The sequence below is a fragment of the Centruroides sculpturatus genome, unplaced genomic scaffold (genome assembly GCF_000671375.1).
Source record: "Centruroides sculpturatus isolate CEXI.00-Female unplaced genomic scaffold, Cexi_2.0 scaffold588, whole genome shotgun sequence".
In the NCBI taxonomy this organism is placed as follows: domain Eukaryota; kingdom Metazoa; phylum Arthropoda; class Arachnida; order Scorpiones; family Buthidae; genus Centruroides; species Centruroides sculpturatus.
Window position 1 is genome coordinate 94,852 of NW_019384816.1, and position 11,077 is coordinate 105,928.

An 11,077-nucleotide genomic window follows, 5' to 3' on the forward strand; every position below is an offset into this window, starting at 1 on the left:
CCGAGGAACTGGTGAGACTGCCTCTTCGGTCGTCAATTACGATATTAGAACGATATCGCCCATCCAAGAGGTCAGCAGATCAGGGGAATGCGATCACGGGAAGTGTAAGGGCAGATTTTCTCAGGCAGTAGACAACAACAATTATCGAACAGTATAAAGACATCGACGACTGATTTTCGTTAAAGTATAAAAGTAGTAGTGGTTTGACACATACTGATCAAAAAATTAAATTTACATTAAAATTTTTAAAATTGCAAGTAAAACTTTGTTGAATGGAATTATTTCAGATCACAAAATTAATTTTTCAATCACAAATCTTAATTAAATTAATTTTATNTCCTTAAATTGGTTATATCTGACTCTGCATTCTTCCTCCTGAGATGCTCATTCCTGGACTTCAGAGTGACTCTTACCCTCGCGCCCTAATCATCCATTTCATCACAAACGGTGGTGTGTCCGATAAAACACACCTGGTGGCAGGACTCTACCTAAAAAGCGTTTAATAAACCTTTAACGGCCCCCGATCCCCACAATATAATACGCTTTTTGGAATCATTTCTAATGTATAAAATCCTTGGGACAAGAATTCGATTTTAAATGATTTAATTTGCGGGCTAACACATACGCTTCACGTTTCTTGCCAAAATATATAATGTAATATCTGCCAATCAGAAGAGGAATTAGAAAGAGTAGTGGCGAGACAAGGACTATATATTACAGTATATAGTCCTTGTCTCGCCGCTACTCTTTCTAATCCCTCTTCTGATTGGCAGATTTTAATTAATATATACATCACGTATATTCAACAATTATAATTTATTTACGGTAAAAAAAAGTTTAGTAAACTAAACGAAAATAAATCGAAATTTTATGCGAGTTAAAATAGCATATTCGTCATATATTATAACGATAAATTAAAAATGATTATAAAAATTGATATTTTCGTTTATCATCTTTTCTTTATATTTAATATTAATTTTTAAATTATTTCACTGTAATTTCTTTTTAATATTAGGAATTTAATAGCAATCGGAAAAGTGCGGGATTGCTATTTCAAAATGGTTCCTTGACGAATGTTGTTATTGTTTGTATGGTGCTATACGTTACGTCAGTCTCCACTAATTTATTAATTAAGGCCTATTAGAAGTAAGGATAGTTTTTACTGATGTATTTACATTAATATAAACTTATCAAGTAAAATAAATTAAGTAACGGGCCGTTAATATCCTGTAATATATAAAACGAAAGAGACGAGATTGGGAGTTGGGATTTTATTATTCAAATTTTACAATTTGATTGGGTTTTTAAGTTTTAAAAACACCTTTTATGCTTTCTATTAACTTATTTTGATACATTATCATTCATAAATATCCATATACATTTGGTAGAAGCCACATTTAGGCAATTTGTCTTAATATATACATGTGTTTGTAAAATTGTAGTTCTGAATGAGGGGTTTGCACACCCCCCTCCAAATTTTAGACCCCCTACATCTATGGGCATGTCTACAGCTTATAAGGTTCCAACCGCCTCCTTTGCAGAACCTTTTAAAGAAGTTTCCGCCCAAGAGATTTTCCTACATAACAAGTCCAATATCTCTGGTCCTGGCATTTATGTCGTAAGAGGTGTATTAAAATTTCCTGTGTAACACGTTTTCCCATATAAGAAATCCCAAAATATCGGTCCCGTTGACAATATTTTAACTACTTGCGAAGTTTCCGTTGGAGACGGATTGTAATCTTTTACTTGCCGTAAGTTACTCCAGATGTTCACCAAATTGTACATAAAACACTTGCACACCCGAAGTGGTTGCTAAATTAGCCAGGATCTTACCGTTTTGACCGTATTCCCTATCTATCGTATTCCCAGCTAACCGTTGATGCCGGTTGCTTTGTCGCCTGCTGTAGTCAGTATATCTTACTTACCTGCAATGTTACGGTATGGTATGTTATATTACCTCAATACTGAAATAAAATTGATTATACAGATAAAAAAATTAATTATCTTCTTTTATAATTCTTGCATAAGAGGTTTTCCTGTCTTAAGATTTTTTATAGCAGTCTCTTTCAAAAAGTACTAAAAACAAACAGGGTTCTACTGTACACACAAATTACCTAAAATTAACTTCTACTTATTGAAAGTATATAAATGAATTTGAGATATTTTAGAATGTAATAAATACTTTTGTTGCAGATTTATTAAATGATCAATATGAGAATTAACGAGAGAAATTTGATAAGCTTTGCGACGTCTAAAACTCCAATCGACAGAGAAGGATTATTAGGAAAAAAAAAGGTGAAGTGAATAAAAATTTCCAGAAGAGATGGTTTGTGCTGAAAGGCAATTTACTTTTTTATTTTGAGAAGAAATGTGATAAAGAACCGATTGGTGTCATTATTTTAGAAGGATGCACAATCGAATTGGCCTAAAATGAAGAATACTTTGCATTTAAGATCATTTTTCACGGAAATGGAAATAGAGTTTATGTCCTTTGTGCGGATAATCAGGAAGATATGGAAGGATGGATGAAAGTTCTTTCTTGTGCCAGCTACGATTATATGAAATTGATGGTGTCCGAGTTACAGAGGCAGCTAGACGAAATTAGCTAAGCTGAAAAATTTATAGAAGCCGACCAGTCTCAAAAATTAAAGATGGGTGCTTTGGGCCTGCCGATGAATCGTTTGGATAGTTGTCTGTATAACCAAGGCCAGATGACAAAATCTCGTTTCAATCCCTTCGATAAGTGGAAAGTCGACAGAAATAATTATGGCGACGGCACGGCAGAATTAATCGATATTTCTTCGGATTTAATTCCTAATGCCGAGAGTACGTTGAACATCGGAAACACAACAAGAAGTCAGAGGTATTCGTTCAAGCAGCTACACGAATATTACGGCTAAACGTTTCGTAGACTGTTTGAAGATATAAGAAGGGAACGTAGATTTGAAAATTCTTTTGAAGATAACAATATACTTACACATTTAAAGTAATTAAAATATGTGTTCCATGACTATAAATTTGCTGATGTATATCAGCTGTTTGATTGGTTAATTGTCTTAAATGTATATTTATTATGCAAAATATTTATTGTTCAAATATTTCTCTGAATATATACAGTAGAGCATCGATTATCCGAACCCCGATTAACCGTCACATCGGTTAACCGACCGTTCTAGTTGGCAAATTTCAAATGTCCGCTAGTGATGTGGCGCTACAATATTTGGGTATGTCTTGGCTACTTTAATATTATTTTTGTTAAATTTTTGCGTGTTTTAGCTGGCAACACGGCTAGACCATAAAGGGCGGCCAGTATTTAACGTGCGACTAAATATCCAGATGGCACAACGTGCTGATTGGTCTGCTGAATGATGTCAACCTACAAAAATCAGTAATGTTGATCGGTTAGCCTAAACTTCGTGTTGTTGTTGTGAGAGCGGGCAGACATTATATAATAGTTATAGACATTTTATCTAAAACTTGATAAAAGGCACTTATTTATAATTTCACTAGCTCTTGTTTGTATTGACATTAATTGAAAATTTTGTACTAATTTTAACATAAAATTACGTGATATCAAAGATTTTAATGCTAAGACAATCAAGAAGTAATGTAGAAGACGTGGTTGCTGTATCTTCAAATTCTGTGTGTAGCGTCTTTGCAATCCAAACAATAATTTCGGTAGACGATCAAACAGCAATTAGTTAGAAAACGTTACGGTTTATTTAAAACACTTTTTTAATTCAGATGCATTTCGGGTTGGCTTGTATTAACAACCCTTCTTCAATGTTGTTAAAATTACGAAAAACAAGGTGAGTTTCACGACATTGATAAGTAGGACATAAACGCGGGGTGACAATAACATTTAAGTTTTTTATGTGATTGTCACCCCGCGTTTTTGTTACGTCCTACTTACCAATGTCGTGAAACTCACTTTATTTTTTGTAATTTTAACAGCACTGAAGAAGGGTTGGGAATACAAACCAACCCGAAATGCATCTGAATTAAAAAAGTGTTTTAAGTAAACCGTACCGTTTTCTAACTAATTGCTGTTTGATCGTCTACCGAAATTATTGTTTGGATTGCAAAGACGCTACACACAGAATTTGAAGATACAGCAACCACGTCTTCTACATTACTTCTTGATTGTCTTAGCATTAAAATCTTTGATATCACGTAATTTTATGTTAAAATTAGTACAAAATTTTCAATTAATGTCAATACAAACAAGAGCTAGTGAAATTATAAATAAGTGCCTTTTATCAAGTTTTAGATAAAATGTCTATAACTATTATATAATGTCTGCCCGCTCTCACAACAACAACACGAAGTTTAGGCTAATCGATCAACATTACTGATTTTTGTAGGTTGACATCATTCAGCAGACCAATCAGCACGTTGTGCCATCTGGATATTTAGTCGCACGTTAAATACTGGCCGCCCTTTATGGTCTAGCCGTGTTGCCAGCTAAAACACGCAAAAATTTAACAAAAATAATATTAANTATATATATATATATATTACAACAGAATATGCTAAGTGGAAATGTAGATTAGTTAATAATTTAATATATATTTTTGCCTAAAATTCATACTTTTTAATGCATAATTGTTAAAACATTTTATAATAAGTTATTTTTTCTACAAATTCTGTAATCCATTGATTTGCTTTTCAAATCAAATCCCGTGGAAACTTAAATATAGACACTGGATATATATTTTGCAATGCAATCAGGTACACAGCACGTACGAGGCATCTAGAAATAGTTATTCATTAGTATGGTAATATTATTTTAACAAAAAATAAAGAAGGGCTAAAAAAATAGCTTACTATGAAGACATTGCAGTACAAATGTAACATTACTTTTTGTCCTGACACTTATATTGATAAACAATTTCCACGACGAAAAGTATGGAAATTCTTATTTAACACATTTATAACTATAATATTCAAAGGAATTTAAATACTTACAGTATTATTGATTGTTAAATAATTTATACAAAATTCTATACTTTTGATTTGAAAAATGGTCATACAAGTTTGATTAAACATATTTACAGATATATCCATGATGGAACTGGATATATGAAATTTCTGTAAATTTGAAAAGTATTGTTTCTTAACAGATTTTGAAACTGACATTCGAAAGAACAAAATGTCTACTGACAGAAGGAACTGTCAATTCTAACTAAAGCATTAAAAAAATTTTCTGATAAGAGTAATCTATGAGGAATATTCTTTATTCAAAATTGTTCAATAACTTTTACATTTAAACTATATAATTTGTTAAGTAAGATTCGTGAAAATTTCTCTTTCAGAGGTATACAAAACTTAGTTAACTTTATTGTTTCATCTAACTACAGTATATTAAATGCATATGACAAATTCAAAAAATATTCTGACTGGTCTTAATTATAAATTTCATCCTTTCTCGAACTTTTTATGAATAATATCTGTAACAAAGTATAAATTTTCTGTTATTTATTATCTGTGTACGTAAATTTAAAACACTAATCGCACTATTAAAATTGGAAACACTAATCGCACTATTAAAATTGGAAACACTAATCGCACTATTAAAACGTTTTCAGCCTATTGGAATTGGGCTGAAAACGTTTGAAATTAAAGTAATAATAAGCTCAGCAAGAGTTTGGTGTTTTGTTTATATTTGCACTATTAAAATTATCTATTGTGTATGATTTGGTTCAGAGGTGCATAAAGATCAAGTATTGAGTTAAATGTTCAAAAATAATAATCAGCTATATTTTCACTTTATACTCATCACTCCATATTACGACAACTAAAAAAATAATCTATTTCGTCATGATTCGTTCTGACAACCACAAAATATAATCTATACTTCGGTGTGTTGACGTCATTCAGCTGACCAATCAGCGCATTGTGCCATCTAAATATTTAGCCGCAGGTAGTAAAATTAAGTCTCGTTTAAAAAAACGTGACTTAATTTTCTAATTATGAGTGGTTGTTTGTTTTGTAAGCAATAAAATAATTTAAAAATAATTTTTAACGATACGATAGCGACGATTATTATTTTAAAAAAAAAAATTGTTAGGCTTAACATCGATGAAAATTCAATGCGAAGTTAATTAATAGCGATATACTAATAAACTAATTATATGGGATATACTAATATACTATACTAATAATGTATTTTTTTCATTTTTTTCGGTTATCCGACCAACCTGAGTCCCCAATTGAGTCGGATAATCGATGCTCTACTGTACTTTCAAACTGACTTTAAAACACATAGCCCAAAGGTTCTTCATATGAAATTACAGTAATTCTTATTATTTTAAATGATTCAATTTTGTGCCAATTTCAGAGGCAAACAAATGATGGTGCTAAATCAGTTTGGCTTGTACTCTTATATCATAGAACAGTAGAGCCTCAATTATCCGACTCAATTGGGGACTGGGGTTGGTCAGATAATTGAAAAGTCGGATAACCGAAAAGTATGAAAAAATCCATTATTAGTGTAGTATATTATTATATCCCATGTAATTAGTATATCGCTATTAATCTACTTCGCATTGAATTTTCATCAATGTTAAGCCTAACAAAAATTTTTTAAAATAATAATCATCGCTATTGTATCGTTAAAAATAAGAAAATTAAGCCTCGTTTAAATACTGGCTCCCTTTCATGGTCAAATGAGTGTTGCCAGCTAAAACACATAAAAATAATATTAAAGTAGCCAAGTCATAGCCAAATATTGTAGTGTCACATCACTAGCAGACATTTGAAATTTGCTGACTAGGATGGTCGGTTAATCGGGGATCGGATAATCGAGGCTCTACTGTATTAAGTTCAATTATATTTTTATTTTGGAAATATTACAGATTGTTACTTTAATTTTATATTAAAATATATAACTTACATTTTCTTCATTATCATCACTTTTTCCAGAGACATCTACTGGGCTGTGATTGTTAGTGTTTCCTTCATTGAGTTTATCATCATCTGACGACACTGTTTTCTGATCATTTTCTTTACTATGTTTGTTGTTTTCAGTTTGTGTACTGTTTGACATGTTTATCAGTCTGAAAGTATCAAAAATTGTAAACTTAATAATTTCAACACACTATTTATAACTAGTGAACCCAAACCAATCTTTCTAACACTTGATAACATTAAAAATACACATATATTATTCATTCATTTTTATGTTTTTAATTAAAATTATTTAACCTATTTATAAGAATACAGTATGTAAAATTTTATTAATAAATAATAATAAACAAATGCAGAAAGTCAAAATTTGTTTATATGTAAAGTCAATTCTAGGAATCATTTTATTAACATATTAAAAAGTTTTACATTATAAAGATAAATGATTTTGGATTACTAATAACTATCATTTCTACAAAGTTTAGTAATTAAATTCTAAGAATGGCTTTATTACAAAAGGACAAAATTAATTTCTTGTGTGCTTATAATGTTCACACAGAAATATGAGCCATATTGGAAAAACTCAAAAATTTAATTTAGCAATAATATACTCTAAAAAATTCATAAAATAAAATACAGTAAGACCCCGCTTAATGCAAGAGATACATTCCTAGATGATAAAGCACTAAGTGAAACAGCATTAAGCAAGGTCATTTTAACACAGTAAACAGGGAAAGGGAAACACACAATCAAAAATAAACAGATTTTACTTTCATTTTAAGTTATTTTTATATTAATTTGCATAATAATATATGTTAAAAAACACACAAACATAGGCACACAGAAATGTAAAGTTCATTTTTTGTGATGAAGGTTCTGGCTCTTCTGAAATTGTTGTTTTTTGCAATAAAGTCGTAAAGTTTTATTTGTCACTTTTTTCTTTCTAAGGAAAGAAAAAAGTGTCGGTAGCAGAAGATGCATCCAAAATGCCTCATTTTGCTTTTGCACTCTTTTCAAAATCTAGATCAGTGTTTCTCAATCTCTAACGAATCATCGACCCCTTCACTTCAAAATTCCGATGCCCAGGGCAACTAACACCAAATTCGTACTGCATTGAATAGACTAGTGACTAGTATAATGTTATTCGTTTAATTATTGTATGATATAACGAAAAAAATATCTAACTATTCTTAATGTAATGTTTTACTATATCACCCAGAAAATTGTTTTTCGCCCCCAAAATATAAATTGTTACTAATCACCCCCTCAACATGGAAAAACCCACATGGGGGTGATATCACCCCCATTGAGAAACACTGATCTAGATCATTCACTACAATTTGATCAATGATTTCGGTTATCATTACCAAACTTTTACTAAGGAAATATGTAGAGAAATTTTTGGGGTTTTTTGTTTCACAATCTCTATTTACCAGTTCTATAGGGATTTCTCGTTTTGCCAGTTCTTGAAGGTCGTAATTAATAAGACTCTCACCAGAAACCTGCAGTAAAGGCTGGTATACACGGTAAAGAAATCCTCAAAGGATGTGCTTAACAGACGAAAAAAACTCGGATATAACTGGCTGGATCGAACATAGTAATTTACAAAACTTATTAAAATATCTCCCAGCGTATAAAGAATTATTTTTATTTAAAAATGGATAGATAGAAAAAAAAATCACGGTTAATCCTCAAAGGATTTCCTTACCGTGTATACCAGCCTTAACTCCACAATATCCTGTTTGTCTACATCTCCTAGTCTTGCTGTATTGATTAGGTTGAAGATTTAGTCAATGACAAGCTCTTCTCGTTGAGAATTCTTGGATACCTTCAAGTCATTACTCCTTCTACACTTCATTCATGCATTTATCAGTTAATTCTTGCCAAGTGAAGTCGATATTGCCTATCGCATCCCTAATGTTATATTTTTCCAAAACTGCACCAAACAAACATAGATTTAAGGAAAGTACAGCACTATGATAAACTGCCATATTTGCCGATTGGTTCGTGTTTGGAATAATTATATTATATACAAATCAACAAAATGCTGCGTTAATTTGAATAAGAGTAAATTTTGAGTTTTTTTTAAGGCTTTGAACAGACCACGTTATATCGAATCAGTGTTAATCAAGACAGCATTAAGTGAAATCATACTGTACAATCAAAATACAAACAATTAATACAAAATACTAAGTCACAATAGTAGTAAAATTTGCAGAACCATCAAATAGCAAATATTATATGTATTATAGAATTTATTAAAAAAAACTCTAAAAAAGTTCTAAAACAATTCAGTGTAATGAAAAAAAAATGCAATACACTAAACCAAAAGCTAGTAAAATTAACAAAAAACAACTAGAATCATAATATACTGTAGATATGAAAGAAATTGATCTATAAAGCATTTATATAATATAGCAAATAGACAAAACCTCAGAGGCTTGGGTATACATTAGGGTTGTTATAGTTAAATGTTTTATTTTTATTCTTGCAATTTTCTGCAAGATATACACCACATATTATCTTCTCAAAATTATGGTAGTAACAATGGAACAGCAGAAATAATTTTAAATCAGAATAAACATAACAAAACAATACCCTATTCAAATATTTTTAGGCTTTGCAAAACAATAGAAGTCATAAAAAATGTAATTACAGTAGAGCATCGATTATCTGAATGCCAACTGAAACATTGGTTAACTGAAAGTGTTCCAGTCAGCAAATTCAAAGTTCCACTAGTGCTGTGACACTGCAGCACTCTCCCTCCCTGCCAACCTAAACTGTAGGCCTACTTTAATGTACTACTTTATATAAGATATGTACAGTAGACCCCCTTATAACGCGGGTTCATATAATGCAGATTCATATATCACGGCAAAAAAATTGCAACGACCATATTTGTATAAAGATGCTAAAAGAGACTCGTAAAATGTGGTAAAACATCATTGCCGACTCAAGTCATGACAGGATTGGTTGAATCTGGACCAATAGTGGACGAGCAGCCGAACTACTTACATGCTACAGAGAGTTTAGGCGGGTAAGTTGAGTTTACTATCATCTGTACAGTATATAGGCCTAAATTAGGTACTGTCAGTCTAATACAGTACTGTAATTTTATACATTTATCATAAAAAAAACATTTCTTATTCAACGGCCATAAAAATTATTTCTATTAATGATGTCTCCAAAGTTCAACGAATTTTTCACAGAAAAATAACTCATCAGAAAATGCGCCCGCCGTTTGGTGTGCTGCTCCCTGACGAAAACAAGCTTAAGCAATGACGTTGTCAAATAGTGCACACTCGATAAGTAATCCTACAATTTTTTGTTTATAGCATAGTTTATACAGATTATTCCCAAAAAATTATACGTGTTTTGGAAATGTTAAGTCAAATTAGTCTAGAATTGATTAATTTTATTAAAGGAAACCTTTCAAACAGCCGTAATCTGTAAACTGCACACGTGCCAGGCTGTGATTGGCTCATGTATTTAAGGATTCCTACAACACGAAATTCGTATAAAGCAGAACGTATCTACCGCGTTATAGGGGGTCCGCGACAAAAACAAGCTTAAGCAATGGCAACGTCAAACGGTGCACACTCAGTAAGTAATCCTACAATTTTTTGTTTATAGCATAGTTTATACAAATTATTCCCAAAAAATTATATGTGTTTTGGAAATGTTAAGTCAAATTAGTCTAGAATTGATTAATTTTATTAAAGGAAACCTTTCAAACAGCCGTAATCTGTAAACTGCACACGTGCCAGGCTGTGATTGGCTCATGTATTTAAGGATTCCTACAACACGAAATTCTTATAAAGCGGAATGTATCTACCGCGTTATGGGGGGGTCGACTGTATTTGTAAGACACATGATACAAAATATATACAGTACAGTTGTGTGTTTAATATATTTTTTTGTAAATGATCACTTATCTGAACAATCCCCATCCCGAATTGTTTCAGATAATCAATGCTCTATTCTATATACAAAAAAATACCATAACATGCACACTTACTCAATACAATTGGATTTTATTTAGTAATTTTAACAATTTGGATTTAATTTGTTACATTCTTAAAAAAACATTCACATAAAAATAAGCAAATCTTTTTTCTCCTTTAAATAATAAACCAATTTTACTAAATAAATTTTAAACAGTTCAAAATAA

At 31.1% G+C, this 11,077-nt stretch overlaps 1 pseudogene; it reads left to right on the forward strand.

Annotated features, from left to right (window-relative positions):
- Positions 1-1,057: 1,057 nt before the first annotated feature.
- Positions 1,058-3,136, forward strand: LOC111629849 (annotated as a pseudogene).
- Positions 3,137-11,077: the final 7,941 nt, after the last annotated feature.